Source organism: Leucoraja erinacea, chromosome 1 (genome assembly GCF_028641065.1).
Source record: "Leucoraja erinacea ecotype New England chromosome 1, Leri_hhj_1, whole genome shotgun sequence".
NCBI lineage: Eukaryota > Metazoa > Chordata > Chondrichthyes > Rajiformes > Rajidae > Leucoraja > Leucoraja erinaceus.
The window spans coordinates 147,108,884-147,127,677 of record NC_073377.1 but is presented as its reverse complement, the minus strand read 5'-3'; positions in this window follow the sequence as shown (position 1 = coordinate 147,127,677).

The following is an 18,794-nucleotide window of genomic DNA, read 5'->3' as shown; positions in this document are numbered from 1 at the left end:
ACAGAGAAATGGATGGCTTTACACGAGGAAGGAGGTTAGCTGGTCCTTCTCATTTAACTCATAAAACCAGGCCAAGCTATGCAGCTACCATGTACTGTATTGGTGTAAGCACACAAGGAAAATCATAAATGGTAACAAAGAACTGCAGATGCTGATTTACAAAAAGGCACAAAGTGCTGGATTAACTCGGAGGGGTCGGGCAGCCACTCTGGGGAACATGGATAAGGTGATATTTCGGGTAGGACTGGGTCCTGACCGATTTGTGTGAAGAATGGTCCTGGCCCGAAAACGTCACTTATTCATGTTCTCCAGGAAAATCATTCAGATTTGTTCAAGCCAGCTAGTGGTAGTGCGGTTTTTTTTTAGTGCTAATTTTTAGCTGGAAGATACAGTCGTGATTTGCTCACAGCTCCCACTCACTTCCCACTTACAGCTGAAACTGGGGCAATCATTGAAGGAAGACAGCACAATTATAAGTTATTGAATGAGCACCAAATATACAACAGTCAGCCTCAAGTTAAATACTCACCTGAGCAAAAGCTTCAGATGAAAAACATGAATCATGCTTCAACAAGGCCTGCTTTTATCACTCACAGACAGACTTTCTTGAATTGAATTGAATTGAATACATTTTATTAGCCAAGTATGTATACGTACATACAAGGAATTTGCCTTGATGCTTTGCTCGCAAGTAACAACATGATATACAGTAGACAACTAAAAATAAAACATTATAATTTACACATGTGAAGAATGAAACAAAATATCAGAGCTAAAGGAGGCTACAGACTTTTGGGTGTTGAGTAAAGCTACTGCTCATGGGGAAAAAAGCTGTTTTTATGTCTGGCTGTGGTGGCTTTGACAGTCCGGAGTCACCTTCCAGAGGGAAGTGATTCAAAGAGTTTGTGGCCAGGGTGAGAGGAGTCAGAGAAGATCTTGTAGTGGCACCTAGTGGTGGGATGGGGAAGTCAGAACCCTCGTCATTGGTTGGCACAATCACGTGACTGCAGGGATTCGTTAGTTGTTCAGCGCTCCTCCCAGCAACAGGAGCTGTGGTTTGTTAGCTAAGTCAGGCATGTGTTTTGCACGAGTTTTAGTTCCATTTTTTCTGTGAATAAAAATTACTTTACACTACCTGCCTGGTCTCGCTTCAATCTTACCCACTCGCTTCCTAGTGCACAGTTCGTCAATGGGGTGGAGGTTGCAGCCAACAACCTTCTTGGCTGATCAAACTATGTGCTGCAGCCTCCGGGTGTCATGCTTGGATGTTATGCATGTGCCCGGATGTCATTCTTTCTTTATTTATGAAGATATCGACCTGATCTATTATCTTGCCATGGAACAAAAGGCAAATTGGAATAGGAGAGAAAGGAGGAGACAGAATAGTGAGAACAAGAAACAATTGGAAAAATGGTACAGAATAGCACTTTAGTTGTAAACCTGTTTATTATGACCTTTAATAGGCATTCAAAGCTGTACACAAAGATCCGCATGCACATTTGTTGCATGAAATAACAGGAATTTCGATTCTTTTCACAATTTCTAATTGTCCATTTTTTAAACCATGTTTCCCAAATAATTAATTTGGCATTAGATCTATCCCAATTCATGGCACGCTTGGCCCTGGCTTCTCTTCTTTCTGACTTTGGAATCAAAAAGAAACAATCATCCCAGTACTCTGTTGTCACAGTTTACATTAGGATCCTTAAATCTGTGCATTGGGCCTGACATTCCTGGAGGCCATAACTGGGGAAACCTTGTCTGCATCAGGAAAGAGGCTATTGTCACAGGGAGGACAGGACTAATGTGAATGGATGCGCGCACATATTGGAAGGACATTTCCACAGCCTCTAAGGGACCTGTGTCTGCGTGTGTTTGTCTGTGTTTGTGTTTGTTTGTGATGTTTGTGTAAGTGTGTGTGTGTGTGTATGTATGTGCGTTTGTGTGTGTGTGATTTGCATGTGTGTGTGGCTGTGGGTGTGTGTGTGGGTGTGTGTGTGTGTGTGTGTGTGTGTGTGTGTGTGTGTGTGTGTGTGTGTGTGTGTGTGTGTGTGTGTGTGTGTTGTCTGTCTGGGTGTGATGTGTGTGTGTGTGTGCGCGTGTGTGTCTGTGTGGGTGTGATGTGTGTGTGCACGTGTGTGTCTGTGGGTGTGATGTGTGTGTGTGCGCATGTGTCTGTGTGGGTGTGATGTGTATGTGTGTATTATATGCATGTGTGGGTGCGCGTGGGTATTTGTGTGTGTGTGCGTGTATGCGCGTGCGTGCATGCATACGTGTGTGTGATATGTGTGTGTGATATATGTCTGTGTGTGTGTGATAATAGTCAATATTCAATAGTCAGATTTATTCGTCACATACACATTGAAGTGCAGTGAAATGAATTTGCCAGCAGCGGTACAATAAAAAAGAACACACAATACACAATAAAAAAAATGTAACACAAAACATCAACCACAGCATTCATCACTGTGGTGGAAGACACAAAGTGCAGTCAGTCCACCATTTTTCCCCGTGGTCGGGACCATAAACCTCCGCAGTCGCCGCTGCGGGCGGCCAGATATACAGGGAAGGTAAGTCCCGAATCGGTGCTTCCCTACCGGAGACCACGGCTTGAAGATGATGCAGGCTGCAGGCCGGCGGCTGGAGCTCTTCTCCAGGGATTCCCGGTGAGGGATCCCGCTCCGGATTGTAAGTAAGTAAGTCCCCGCCACGCCCGCGGCTAGAAGCACCGCATTCTGTGGCTTCAAGCTGTTGTAGGCTACGGGCCGGCAGTCGTAGCTCTTCTCCAGGGATCCCCGGTGAGGGATCACACTCCAGATGGTAAGTTCCCTCGGCTAGAAGCACCGCAGACCGTGGCTTCAAGCTGTTGTAGTCCGCTGGTCGGAGCTCTTCTCCTCCGGGGTCCCCAACGAGGGATCCAAGGCTTCGGACACTGCGCAAGCTGGAATCTCCGCAGACAGCTGCTTCAGGCTGTCGCGAGCCAGTGATCGAGGTGCTCCCTTCTGGCGACCCCTGGCGAGGGCTCGCCCGCTCCGCGATGAAAAGTTCACGCTGTGCCCGCTGCTGAAACTCCGTACCCCTCTCCGTGAGAGGTTGCACCAATCCATGGTGTTAAGTCCCTGTCCCACTTTCACGACCTAATTCACGACCTCTGCCGAGTTTGCCCTTCACTCATACTCGCAGCATGATCGCCACGAAGTCGTAGGAGGTCATAGGAGGTCTTCCTCATGCTCGTGAGTGGTCTCCGCGTAGTCGTGGCCTCAAGTAGGTCGCGGCATTTTTTCTAGCCTGATAACAAATGTCCACCAGAGAAAAAAAAGGTTGGCATGGAAAAAATCGACACTTTTTACTTGCAGCTAGGTCGTAGGTAGGTCGTAGTAGGTCGTGATGCTAGGCATAGGTGGTCGGAGGCGGTCAGAGGCAGTCGAAGGTAATAGCTCCGGGGTGAAATAAAGGTCAGTCCAAAAAAAGGCTATTTAAACAGCAGAACGTTACCTCTGTCATTCCAAGGCATGTTCATTCATAGCTGGAGAGTTGTTTTGGAGAGGAGACTTGTGTTTTAGAGATGGTACCAAAAAGGCAGCAGCGCAAGGGGAAGGCACAACCCTCAAAGAAACCTGCCATGCAGGTGTTGCCCACCCAAGTGGAGGTGATGCCACAGGAGGTGACAGTGAAGGAGGAGGTAGCCCTGCATGAGGGACCCCTGGAGGAGGAGACATGGGTGGCAGTATATGTCCCCACCACCCCATCCTTCACTGCCTCATTTGAAGGCAGCAAAGCAGCCCTTTCTCCTGTGTCTGATACAGCATCAGAGGCAGATGCCCCATTGGTGGTGAGGGAGGGCTGGAGGAAGGTTATGCACTACACCTTCACCAGGCAGCAAGGGGGGGGGGGGGGGGGGGGGGGGGGGGGGGGGGGGGACATATGGAATGGTTCCAGCAGAATGCCATCCTGTACGAAAAGGAAAATGAGGGGGACAGGGACAGGGACAAGAATGTCATGCTTGCCATCCACTGCCCCACATGTGTGCTTAAAGTTCCATCTTTTGTCAAAGCCCAGCCCCACTCTCTTCCAGTCATCTGGTGTATTGGGACAGTCCATCACCTCATCCCCATTCATCCATTGAGACCTCTTCTTGTGCTCCCTCTTCACCCTTGCTCATCCCCTTCTGCCTTTCTTAAAAGGCTGCTGAAGCAAAAGGGCTACTGCAAACAGCAGTAAAACGTACATGGTCGAAGCCAGTCTTCAACATAGTCGAAGGAGGTCGAAGGAGGTCTTCTTCATAGTCGTGGGAGGTCGTAGGAGGTCGTAGGTTACTGTGACTTTGATTTTTTTTTAGGTCGTCAGAGGTCGCGATTTAGGTTGTGAAAGTGGGACAGGGGCTTTAGGCCGCGAGGGAGGCGACATGGAAAAAGTCGCCTCTCCGTGGAAGAGGCGACCGAAAGCGGTTTCCCCCTTAACCCCCCACCACCCCCACACAAGACACACTGAGAGCCATTAAAACGAATATTTGGACATACTAAAAAAAACAAAAATAAGTAGAATTGACTAAAGCGCTGCTGGCAGGGCAGCCGTCTCGCAACGCCCCCACCGACCTGTGTAGATGTGCTGTCAAGTCAAGTCAAGTCAAGTCAAGTCAAGTCAAGTTTATTTGTCACATACACATACGAGATGTGCAGTGAAATGAAAGTGGCAATGCTCGCGGACTTTTGTGCAAAAGACAAACAACAAAACAACCAAACAAATTATAAACACAATCATAACACACATATTATTTTACATAATAAATAATAGAAGGAAAAACGTTCTGTACAGTTAGTCCCTGGTGAGAAAGGCGTTTACAGTCCAAATTGCCTCTGGGAAGAAACTCCTTCTCAACCTCTCCGTTCTCACTGCATGGCAACGGAGGCTTTTGCCTGACCGTAGCGGCTGGAACAGTCCGTTGCAGGGGTGGAAGAGGTCTCTCATGATTTTGTTTGCTCTGGAGTTGCACCTCCTGTTGTATAGTTCCTGCAGGGGGGTGAGTGAAGTTCCCATAGTGCGTTCGGCCGAACGCACTACTCTCTGCATAGCCTTCTTGTCCTTGGCAGAGCAATTCCCGAACCAGATGGTAATGTTCCCGGACAAGATGTTTTCCACCGCCGCTGCGTAGAAGCACTGTAGGATCCTCGGAGACACTCTGAATTTCCTCAATTGCCTGAGGTGGTAAAGACGCTGTGTGTGTGTGTGTGTGTGTGTGTGTGTGTGTGTGTGTGTGTGTGTGTGTGTGTGTGTGTGTGTGTGTGTGTGTGTGTGTGTGTGTGTGTGTGTGTGTGTGTGTGTGTGTGTGTGTGTGTGTGTGTTGTTGTGTGTGGTTTCGTGTGTGTGTGTGTGTTATGTGCATGTGCGCGTGTGTCTGCGTGTTTGTGTATGTGTGCGTGTGTGTGTGTCTGCCTGTGTGCGCATGCAATTCTTTGCTTCCAACTTGAGTAATGTAGTGTACCTAGACAGACGTAGAGAGATACAGATGTGCTTGCACATATGCAACTGGTTTATTCAGCTCTGTAACTATCCAGAGCATGAGTAAATGTATAATGCATAAAACCCTCTCATCAGCATACGTTAGAAACACCAACTGACAGAGCGCAAGATTGCAAATGCACTGAATCATTTCAATAAATAACTCCTGCACAGTGTGACGAGCAGACACCATTAGGCAGGCATGTTAAAAGGTCATGGAGGAGACAATGCAAGTGTTCTGAATGGAAGGGAAAGTAGTGATGTAGCACTGGGAGCAACCAACACAAAGAAAGAAGGCTGACAATTATAGCTGCTGAAATAAAATTTCAAATTAATGGACTGAAGAGCATCCTAGAGTATCAAGCGATGACAAATATGATGTGGAATGGATGGATGCAAAGTGCCGGAGTAACTCAGCAGGTTAGGCAACATCTCTCGAGAAAAAGATGGGTGACGTTTTGGGTTGGAAGGCTCGGTCTGGGTCTGGAATTCTCATGTTTAAATCAATTGAACTTGGAGAAAAAAAAAAACCCACGTTAGGTTGTTTATCTCTGAGTTTAGTCAAATATGTGATGTAGCATTTTTGCACAAGATGGTGATAAGGTCATAAGGAATATGAGTAGAATTAGGGGATTCGGCCCACCAAGTCTATTCCACCATACAATCATGGCTGATCTATCTCTCCCTCCTAATCCCATTTTCCTGCTTTCTCCCCATAACCTCTGACACCTGCACTAATCAAGAATCTATCTATCTTTTCCTTAAAAATACCCACTGACTTGGTCTCCACAGCCTTCTGTGGAAAAGAATTCGACAGATTCACCACATTCTGGCTAAAAGAACAAAAAGAACGTCTTTTAATTCTGATGCTATGACCTCTAGTCCCAGACTCTCCAATAGGTTTCAGTTGATCTGTCGAATGGCCATCTGAACAGGTGAGATGAAGTGAATGACAATGTGTGGTTAAAATGTGAAAGTACCCATGCAACCACAGGAGATGCAACACCTGTCCCTTTACCTCCCCCCTCGACTCCATCCAAGGACCCCAACAGTATTTTCAGGTGAGGCAGAGGTTCACTTGCACCTCCTCCAACCTCATCTACTGTATCCGCTGTTCCATTTGTCAACTCCTGTACATCGGTGAGACCAAGCGCAGGCTCGGCGATCGTTTCGCTGAACACCTCCGCTCAGTCCGCCTTAACCTACCTGATCTCTCTGTTGCTCTGCACTTTAACTCCCCCACCCATTCCCAATCTAACCTTTCTGTCCTGGGCCTCCTCCATTGTCAGAGTGAGTCCCAGCACAAATTGGAGGAACAGCACCTCATATTTTGCTTGGGTAGCTTACACCCTAGCGGTATGAACATTGACTTCTCTATCTTCAGATAGCCCTTGCTTTCCCTCTCTGTCCATCTCCTCCCCCTTCCCAGTTCTCCCACCAGTCTTACTGTTTCCGACTACATTCCATCTCTCTCCCACCCGCTCCCCTGACATCAGTCTGAATAAGGATCTCGACCCGAAATGTCACCCGTTCCTTCGCTGCAGAGATGCTGCCTGTCCAGCTGAGTTACTCCAGCATCTTGTGTCTACCTTTGATTTGAAAATACTGTTTGTTTTATACTGATTACAAATTTCCAGTGTCAATCTACCAAACATTCTCAGGGGAAAAGACCATAGGTCTGAAGAGCACCTTCTTCAAATGTTGGTCTGCCATTGACACAGAATTTGTGTTACACTTTTGAACAGTGGGAAAGCTTTGTGATTGCGAACTTTGTAAGAGTACCGTATCCTGCCTGAACTTTTGATGCCTTTTCAATGCAGGAAACATGAAGTAGCTGCTGGTATTGATGGTCGGAACCATACCTGGACAGTAAACTGGACTGGTCTAGGAACACTGAGGCCCTGTACAAGAAGGGACAGAGCCGGCTGTACTTTTTGAGAAGGCTCCGTTCCTTCAACATCTGCAGTAAAATGCTGCAGATGTTCCACCAATCGGTGGTAACCAGTTCCATCTTCTGCGCTGCCGTGTGCTGGGGCAGCAGGGCGAAGGCCATGGATGGCCACAGGATCAGCAAACTCATCAGGAAGGCTGGCTCTGTCCTGGGGGCGGAATTAGATTCATGGGAGGTGGTCTTGGAGGGGAGGATGCTCCTCAAACTGTGGAGCATACTGGACAAAACGACTCACCCCCTGCATGGCACACTGGTCAACCTGAGGAGCACCTTCAGCAATAGACTGGTTCCACCAACATGCAGGATAGAACGCCACAGGAGATCCTTCCCTGTGGCTATCAAACTGTCCAACTCCTCCCCCTTTCTGTCATGTGGTAGACTGAGACTGACTCCTCCCCTGCCCTCCCCAATCTTTGCTCATCTCCAATCCTTTCCAGTCGTCACTTTAATTTCATGTTTCATGTATTTAGTGTTTTTATGACTGTTGGCAGATCAATTTCCCTCCTGGGATAAATAAAGTCCTATTGTATCGTATCGCATCGTATCGTATTGTATGACATAAAATTGTTGCTAACCTTTACAAACTACGGATTCCAAGACATGCGTGAAGCCAGCAGTTTAATTTCAACAGTATGTCCCAAACTAAACACTGCAGGAAACGTATGTTCCCATCAGATGTATATAAAACTAGATTTAGGGGAAGGGGAAGAGATTTAGAGGCGAACAGGGAGATCTTTTTCAAACTAGTAATGAGTATCTGGAATACATTGATTGAGAGAGTGGTGGTGGAAGACTCTAGAGAAACATTTGAATTGCCTTGGCATAGAAGGCTCTGGACCAACTGCTAGAACTTGGGATTAATGTGGAAGGGTGTACACTTGCCAATATGGACATTTTAGTTTAGAGATACAGCATGGAAACAGGTCCGTTAGCCCGCTGTGTCTACTACGACCAGTGACCAACCATATACTAACTGTATTCTACAGCCTAGGGACAATTTACTATGTCTTTGAAATATGGAGGAAACCGGAGCACCCTTGGAGTCACATGCGGTCATGGGGAGAATGTACAAACTTCATACAGACAGCATCTGTTGTCGGGATCGAACTTGGGTATCATGTATTGTCAGGATCCAACTCTGCTGCTGTACCACTGTACCAGTCTCCCCACGTTAAACAAAGTCACGCACTGGCGTCCTCCAACCCTGGAGCCACCCATGGTCAGCCATGACCGAAGGGGGCCTAAGATTTCAACAAAGGAGCTTCCACCTTTTAATCACTCTCTAAATGTAAAAAAAATATTAATAGTTCTTTATTAGATTTTTTGCCCCAAATTTATTGAGAAAAATGCATCAAAAACTACTATGAATTATCTGCGAGAAGAATGATTAAATATTCCATATAAGGGTATAACAGTAACAAAATAAGACAGTTCTGTTTTCTTTGCTTTTAATTTGGGTCCATTTTATCTTCTTTTAAAGATGCATGACGATAGTGGGACCAAGCGTGGTGAACAAAGTTGTTTTATTCATGGTTGGCGTATATATAAGTTTGGTCCTCTAACATATTGTCATTACTGCTGCAGCTGAGCGAGGGTGTTGTCTTGAGCTCAGCTACCTGTTGACTCCTGATCTCCAGGTGAGTTCTGCTTGTGTAGCAGGCCACACCCCTTAACCCATGATGTCACGTGACGGCCCTCGTAACCAAAGATCTTGGAGCAGAGCAAGATGGGTTACTCTCACGCAAACGTGTAGTACGCTCATGGGCGGATTCATGGGTAATTATAGGACCCATTTTAGCCACCAGTCCCCGCCATCATTCCGCCATCTTGCTCCGCCATCTTGCTTCCGGCCAAAGATCAAATCTTTGTTTCCGCAGCGGGAGAGGGAGTGTAGGGCCTGGGGAGAGGGAGTGTAGGGCCCGGGGAGAGGGAGTGTAGGGCCCGGGGCAGCGGGGAGAGGGAGTGTGGGGCCCGGGGAGAGGGAGAGGGCGAGGGAGGGTAGGGCCCGGGGCAGCGGGGAGAGGGAGTGTGGGGCCCGGGGCAGCGGGGAGAGGGAGTGCACGGCCCGGGGAGAGGGGAGAGGGAGAGGGAGGGGTGGGGCCCGGGGGGAGAGGGGTGTGGGGGGGAGTGTGGGGGCCGGGGCAGCGGGGGAGAGGGAGTGTGGGGCCCGGGGAGAGGGAGAGGGAGAGGGAGTGTGGGGCCCGGGGCAGCGGGGAGAGGGAGTGTGCGGCCCGGGGCAGCGGGGAGAGGGAGTGTGCGGCCCGGGGCAGCGGGGGGAGGGAGTGTGGGGCAGCAGCAGGGAGAGGGAGTGTGGGGCAGCAGGGAGAGGGGCATAGGAGGTGGGGAGACATTGTAGTGTGGGGGCAGGCGAGGGAGTGCCGGGGGGGGGATAAAGCCTAATGTGTGTGAAGTTGCGGGGAGGTTTACAATGTTTTTTATTTAGTGTCCCTTGTCTAGTCTGAAATAAAGTTCATCATTGGATCAGAAGAAATATAATTGTGTGTGTTATATGATTATATAGATTTATATCACATTCATGTATGTGTGTTTATAAACATTTTTATTTTTTAACAAGAATTAACAGAATTATGAACTAACAGAATTATGAATCTAACCCTATATCACACACAAAAACTTCCCCCGCAATGTCAATTACCCTACGAGTCGGGTCGATTCCGGTTACTACTAAATCAACTCAAACACTGCTTGTGAGCCATTTAAAAAGAAATGATTTAAAAAACATTAAAAAAGACAATTACCAGAGTCAAATTTTATTCTTGACAAGAAGTATGAACTGCCAGAATTATGAATCTAACCCTATATCACACACACAAACTGTTGCCCCGCAACATTGATTACACTGCGAGTCGGGTCGGGTCAGGTAGGCTCCGGTTACTAAAATGGGCGGGGAAAAATGCCCAGGATCCCCTCCGTAGCGTACTACACGTCAGCCCATTGTATTTCACAGGAGTAGCCCATCTTGCTCTGCTCTAAGATCTTTGCTCGTAACCACTGACGAGGGTTCGACCATAAGTGATCTGACCATCAGCTGACGCCCCAACATCATAAATATCATGTAGGAAGGAACTGCAGGTGCTGGTATAAATCAAAGATAGACACAAAATGCTGGTGTAACACAGCGGGACATGCAGCTTCCCTGGAGAGAAGGAATGGGTGGCGTTTCGGGTCGAGACCCTTCTTCAGACATATCATAAATATTGTTTTCACTGACATCAATTTCTCGACAGACCATCTCATGGTCTGGGGCCTTTTAGCCCCGTTCTTGCTACGGATTGTTGACGTAATAACTGACGAGTGCTCTTTATCTGTCTCATGTAGTCATAAATCATTTGACCTTACTGCATAAATGTAAACGATGGGTAATTTATTGATTCTGAATACCTTTTTTAGACAGCCCTTCTGAGTAGATTTACATCAGTAGAGTGCTTCTGTCAATTCACCTGTTCCTCAAATATATAGCCTGCTGCTTTAATAGCACTTAAAAACATCCGTGCACTTGAACTTGCAGATTATTTTGTAATTAGCTGACAATGGTTGATGGAACAATAAACTGCTCAATTTTTTCTAATATCTCAAACCAGCAAAGGGCCTTCAGGATAATTTAAAGAGTCTTGAATGGGCATTGAGTGGAGGTTGGAATCTGGCAACAGAACATAGAGATTAAATTTGAATTTTCTTTGGCTTCGGATCAGATCTGCTGTTCTGAAATAAATTTATTATATGTACATAATTTTATATGTGATTATTTTTGATATGGATTACTTATGGGCCTGTCCCACTTAGGCGACTTTTTAGGCGACTTCAGGAGACTATGCAGTCACCACATGTTCGTTGGTGGTTGCCGGGGAGTCGCCTTCATGGTCATGAGGAATTTCTGCATTCTGGGAACTAGTCGCGGCCTCATTATGGTCGCCGTGAATTTTTTAACATGTTGAAAAATTAGCGCCGACTAGATGAAGCCGCCATGGAGAATAGCGAGAATTCACGTGCCGTAGTTCAGTTGCCAGGAGGTCCAACGTTCTCGTGGGTTGTAGCCAGTGCTGACTGGTGAATTTCATTGACTCATTGGGAAAAAAAAGCGTAAGCAGTAGTTTTCAGAATTAGGGATAACCAGCCTGTAATGTTAATGTTCGCCGAGCTTCACAGCCGTTGAAGTTGTCGCCACTCCTTCTCCAAAGTTGTCCCCACCTCCTTCTCCATTCTCCTCCATTCTCCCCCCTTCTCCCCCCCCCCCCCTCTTTTAAAGGACTTACCGTACACTGTGCTTTAGCCATCTTAATTACAGGGCCAACCTTCCTGTTCATTGCGGTATCACCTTGGCTTTGCACCGTGTGAATTTCACTCAGAGAGCGCTCCCCCTGCTTGCCCTGTCCCCCACCTGTATAATGGGCTGGTGAAGGAAGCGATGTGTGTGTGTGTGTGTGTGTGTGTGTGTGTGTGTGTGTGTGTGTGTGTGTGTGTGTGTGTGTGTGTGTGTGTGTGTGTGTGTGTGTGTGTGTGTGTGTGTGTGTGTGTGTGTGTGTGTGTGTGTTCCATTCTGACAGTCGCCGTTCCAATTGCCAACTTAACAGTCGCCGGCAGAGTAACCTGAAAAATCGCCTAAGTGGGACAGGACCATTAGGAAAACGAATTAATGGCAACAGTTGCAAATGTTGACCCATGGTTGTAAATCTTTGCTGTTTACTAAAAAGGTGGAAGAGGAGAATATATATATAGCATTTGCAAACTCGTATGTTGGAATGACCAATTTAGTAATTGGATTGCACTTATATTTTTGGTGAGCTAAAAGATCGTTGCATTTACCCTTAATACTCAGTTCAGTTCTCTGCAATAGATTGCAAAATTGTTCAGTCTACCACGACAGGTTTCTGATGGGAACAAGCCTCAAAATGGAATAAGTAGTTTCCAATGGAATTCCACCCATTTCCTAACACTTTGCTGCCATGTGATGCCAAAAGGGAGACACAAGGATTTTGTTTCCTTTTCAGCACCAGAGACTGCAGAAGATTGGGGGACAACTTCAATTTTCAATCAAAGGGCCATTGATTCTGGTCCAAAGATCCTGGTCAATGAGACACTTAGCAAGAGTAATGGGGTCAAGGAAAGAGCGTTCACGCTGCGGCCTTGTTTTCACCAATCTTTCCACCACCACGCAAAAAAGGCACAAGAAACGCAAGACCAAAGGTATCAAAGGTATTTTATTAGTCACATTCACATACACCCAGGTGTAGTGAAGTGAAATGCTTTTTGCCATTTTTCAGCATACAAATAAAGAATACAGACATAACACCGATGAGAGTCTTAAACACATAGAACATCCCCCCACAATGGCTCCCACCATGAGGGGAGGCACAAAGTCCAGTCCCCATCCCCAGTTCACCCATAGTCGGACCTATTGAGGCCTCCACAGTTGCCTCTATGGAGGCCTGATGTTCCAGGCCGTTCTCGCCGGGTGATGTTGCTCCGGCGTCGGGAGAGTCCTCCCAGAGGCCTGGGAACCCTGGGACGGCCGCTTCCGCACTGGAGGCCACGGCTTCCGAAGCCAACAAGGCCGCGCCGGTTGGAGCTCCACAACTGGCGATCTCGTCGCAAGATCCCAGGCTCCCTATGTTAAGATCAGCACCGCCGCCCGCAGCTGGTCGCTCCGCAGTCCCGCAGCTCTGCGATGTTGTTCCCGGCGGTCTCAGCTCACCGGAGCTCAAGCGCGGCGAACCAGGCAAGGCATCGCCCACTCCACGATAGCGCTCCAGCACTGTGCCGCCGCCGAAGCCGATGTTCTGGGCGGTCCCCGACAGGAAACGCCGCTCCAGGCCCGCTGGTAGGCCGCGAGGACGGGTCGAAGCTGCAGCCCGGAGAAAAGCTGCCGCTCCGACCAGGTAGGGACCTAGAAAGGTAGTTTTCCCCTTCCCCCCCACATAAAAAAGTCTAGGCCTCCAACAAAACACTTTAACCAACTTAAACTAAAAATAAAAGGATGAAGAGACAGACAGCTGCTGGCTGGGCAGCTGTGCACAGGACAGCGCCCCCATTGTATGCAGGTGCCAAGAAGTGTGTTCAACTCTGGCTGAACAACTTCTAATCGTGTGTGTGAACTCGATAAGACGAAGCAGGAGTAATATCAGTTCAGTTTAGACCAGTTCAGTTTAGTTTATTGTCACGTGTACCGAGTTACAGTGAAAAGATTTTGTTGAATGCTAACCAGTCAGCAGAAAGACAATACATGGTTACAATCGAGCCATTCACAGTGTATAGATACATGATAAAGTATATGGCCGTTTGACGGCACTGGGCCTGCATTTACTGGAGTTTAGAAGGTTGAGGGGGGACCTCATTGAATAACATTCAGTGCAAGATAAAGTCCAGTAAAGTCTGATCAGATTGTCTGAGGGTTACCGGTGAGATAGATGGTAGTTCAGGACTGCACTTTAGTTGCAGTAGGATGGTTCAGTTGCCTGATAACAGCTGGGAAGAAACTGTTCCTGAATCTGGAGGTGTGCGTTTTCACTCTGCTGTACCTTTTGCCTGATGGGAGAGGGGAGAAGAGGGAGTGGCCATCCTTGTTGCTGCTGGCCTTGCCGAGTCAGCGTGAGATATAAATGGAGTTAATGGAAGGGATGGTTTATGTGATGGCCTGGGCTGCGTCCACAATTCACTGCAATTTCTTGCTGCCTTGGACGGAGCTGTTCCAAAACCAAGCTGTGATGCATCCTGATAAAATGTTTTCTACCTTTCTGTAGAAGTTGAGGGTTGTTGATGACATGCCGAACTTCCTAAGCCTTCTAAGGAAGTAGAGACATTGGTATGCTTTCTCAGTCATTGCTTCAATATGGGTGGTCCAGGAGAAGTTGTTGGTGATATTGACGCCTAGGAATTTGAGGTTTTCAACCATCTCTAACTCGGCACCATCAATATAAACTGGGGTATGAGTACCGCCCACTATACCATGCTTTCTGAAGATGATCACTATCTCCTTTGTCTTGCTGACAATGTAACTGGGATCCAGGAGACATGGCAAACTCCTCATAAGGTGGCATCTTGCCATGAACTTTTGCCATGAACATGGCAAACTCCTCATAAGAAGAGATAGGCTGGAAAACCATGGTATTTTTCAGTACAGATTCATAGAATCATAACTAATAGCAACACGTTAACAAATCCATAAAACATCCAAAAAAAACAAAATGCCTTGTAAATACAACACTAGCACTTATTTTGAGAGGACTTGAATATTTAAAAAAAAGGATGTAATAATGAGGTTTTATAAGGCATTGGTCTGACTGCATTTGAAGTATTATGAGCAGTTTTGGGTCCCATATCTGAGGAGGGATGTGCTGGCATTGGAGAGATTTACGAGAATGATCCCAGGAATGATTGGGTTAACATATGATGGGCGTTTGACGGCACTGGGCCTTCATTCACTGGAGTTTAGAAGGTTGAGGGGGGACCTCATTGAAACATACTGAATAGTGAAAGGCCTGGAAGGGGTAGATATGGAGAGGATGTTTCCACCTGTGGGAGAGTCTTGGACTAGAGGCCATAGCCTTAGAATAAAAGGATGGACCTTCAGAAAGGAGATGGGGAGGAATTTCTCGTTAGACGGGGTAAATCTGCAGAATTCATTACCACAGAAGACTGTGGAGGGCAAATGCATGGATATTTTTGTAGGTAGTGATTGACAGATTATTGATTAATAAGGGTGTCAGGGGTTATGGTGAAAAGACAGGAGAATGGGGTGGAGAGGGAAAGATAAATCAGCCATGATTGAATGGGGGAGTAGGCTTGATGGGCCAAATGGCCTAATGTTGCTCCTGTAACTTAGAAACATAGAAAATAGGTGCAGGAGGAGGCCATTCGGCCCTTTGAGCCAGCACCGCCATTCATTGTAATCATGGATGATTGTCCCCTATCAATAACCCGTGCCTGCCTTCTCCCCATATCCCTTGACTCCACTAGCCCCATAGAGCTCTATCTCTTAAATCCATCCAGTGACTTGGCCTCCACTGCCCTCTGTGGCAGGGAATTCCATAAATTCACAACTCTCTGGGTGAAAACGTTTTTTCTCTCCTCAGTCTTAAATGACCTCCCCTTTATTCTAAGACTGTGGCCTCTGGTTCTGGGCTCGTCCAACATTGGGAAAATTTTTCCCGCATCTAGCTTATCCAGTCCTTTTATAATTTTATATGTTTCTATAAGATCCCCCTTATCCTTCTAAACTCCAGTGAATACAAGCCTATTCTTTTTAATCTTTCCTCATATGACAGTCCCGCCATCCCAGGGATCAATCTCGTGAACCTACGCTGCACTGCCTCAATCACAAGGATGTCCTTCCTCAAATTAAGAGACCAAAACTGTACACAATACTCGAGATGTGGTCTCATCAGAGCCCTATACAACCTCTTTACTCCTATACTGAAAACCTCTTGTTATGAAGGCCAACATTCCATTAGCTTTCTTCACTGCCTGCCGTACCTGCATGCCAACTTTCAGTGACCGGTGTACAAGGACGCCCAGGTCGCGCTGCACCTCCCCCTCACCTTATGAAATTATTCTTATTACAAACAGATGTGATTATTAAATTAGATAGTCAGTCCCTTAAACAACCTGAGCAGATTGACGATTCATCACAGACACCAACAGTAAGGAACAATATGCCTGCTGGTACTTGTTTGTCCTCAAAAATAGCACAGCCTACTATAAACAGTGATTAAAACAATAATAAGAAACAGCTGGAGATACCCAGCGGACCAGGCAGTATTTGTGGCCAGAGAAACAGAGTTAATGCTACAGATTGGTAACATTTCAATTGGCCTGGAAGTCACTGATCTGAAATATTGAAGATAGACACAAAATGCTGGAGTAACTCAGTGGGACAGGCAGCATCTCTGGTCTGAAGCAGTCAGAAGAATGGTCTCGACCTGAAACGTCACCCATTCCTTCTGTCCAGAGATGCTGCCTGCCCCGCTGAGTTACTGCAGCATTTTGTGTCTGTCTTCAGTGTAAACCAGTATCCACAGTTCCTTCCTACACATTTGATCGGAAGTATTCACTTTGTTTGTCTCTCCTCTGAGGCTGCTGACTCTACTGAGCATATCAAGTATGTTTCTTGCTTTGTTCGTTTGTTCTTGCTTCAGATTGCTATATTTTTATTTTGTTTTTCAATTCTTGTCTCTAAAGAAATGAACATATTTTTCAAAAATTCAGCCTCATACAGAGTGGTTACTTTCCAAGGTGGATAAAAGCTTGTGGGCAGATTTAGTTTAGTTTAGAGATACAGCGTGGAAACTGGCCCTTCAGCCCACCGAGTCCGCACCGACCAGCGATTCCTGCACATTAACACTATCTACACACAAAATATATACCAAGCCAATTAACCTACAAACCTGTACATCTTTTGAATGTGGGAGGAAACCGAAGATCTCGGAAAAAACCCACACAGGGAGAACGTACAAACTCTGTACAGACAAGCACTCATAGTCAGGATCGAAACCAGGACCCGGGGTTCTGATGCTGTAAGGCAGCAACTCAACCGCTGCGCCACCTTGTCGCCCTCGATAGTCTGTAATGTTGAGCAACCTGTTCTTGCTCATTTTAGACCTGTTGGCTCAACACTTAATAATAATCATAATAATAATAATAAGTTTATTTATATAGCACATTTATAGTCAATTTTCATTGACCCCAAAGTGCTTTACATAATTTAAAAATCAGTTCCATACAAAGCATAAAGATGGGTTAACAAAATAATAAAATGCATAAACAGGACACAACATGTAACATAAACATCCACCACAGCATTCATCACTGTGGTGGAAGGCACAAAAAATTTTGGCCGTCCTCCTCCATTTCCCCCCCCCCCCCCCCCCCCCCCCCCCCTCCCGTGGACAAGACCAGAGTCCAGAGTCCAGTCCAGGATCAGTCTTTCCTCACCGGAGACTTCAAGATTGTGTAGGCCGCAGGCCGGCAGTTGAGATTTAAAGTCCCCGCCGCAGCCAGAAGCACCGTAGACTGCAGGGCCGGCGGACGAAGCTCCCCTCCGGGGGTAATGGTAAGTCCATGCCGGGCCCGCGGTAGAAGTTATCCGCGGGCCGGCAATGGCGGCTTCTTCTTCCCCGGGTCCCCCACGAGGGATCCCGGGCTGTAGACGCCGCAGCAGCTGGAACTCTGCAGACCGCGGCTTCAGGCTGCGACTTCAGGCTGCCGGCTGCCCTGGGCCAGTGAAACGGAGCACTCCCCTCCGGCGAGCCCCAGCGAGGGCTCACCCGCTCCACGCCGAGTCCACGCTGCGCCTGCCGCTGAAGCCCCGGGCACGTCTCTGGGAAAGACCTCGCCAATCCTTGATGGTAGGCCACGGGGGAGGCGACCTGGAAAAAGTCGCCTCTCCATGGAGGAGGCGACCGAAGCGGTTTCCCCCTTAGAGGATACTCAAGAGGTACCTTTCTGAATGCAACATTATAATAATGCCTCCAAAGTTTAGTGGCACATATAAAACAGTGCCTCCAGAGTTCAGTGGCACCACGTCTGATGGTTTTAGTCTTAGATTTAAGCAGCTGCCAAAAATGGCAACTTGTTCAAACATTTATGAATTTCTCTGATGTTCAGAAAAGATTCAAAACTAGATCAAACTATTTCAGAAATTTAAAAATATTACAAGATTTAAATGCAGAATCCTTCTTCTTCTTGCGTAAGGCATGCACAGCCTAAAGTTGTAAGACAACTTGTTCTGTTTGATCTTCTGTTTGTGCACGCCAGGTTGATTGCATTCATCGAAACAGGGTGGACCACGTGAAGGTTGCAATCTCCCACCCAGCAGAATCCTTGCTTGACTGTCATTCGGAAAATCACCCTGATCCAAATTATTATAAACAAGATTTTCTAGTAATTCTAATTCTAATTAAATGTGTAAAAAGGAACTGCAGATTCTGGTTTAAACTGAAGATAGACACAAAAAGCTGGAGTAACTCAGCAGGACAGGCAGCATCTCTGGAGAGAAGGAATGGACGACGTTTCAGGTTGAGACCCTTCTTCAGACTGGTTAGGGATAAGGGAAATGAGAGATGTAGACGGTGATGTGGAGAGATAAAGAACAATGAATAAATGATATGCAAAAAAGTAACGATGATAAAGGAAACAGGCCATTGTAAGCTGTTTGTAGGGTGAAAATTAGATGCTAGTGCGATTTGGGTGGGGGAGGGATAGAGAGAGAGGGAATGCAGTATAGTAAACTTGTTCTCACAAAATTATGCAGAAACATCATATATATATGCTATTGCCAAAACTCTCATCTTGACCACTCCGGTCTGTGTTGTAATCAAATTTGCGCAAA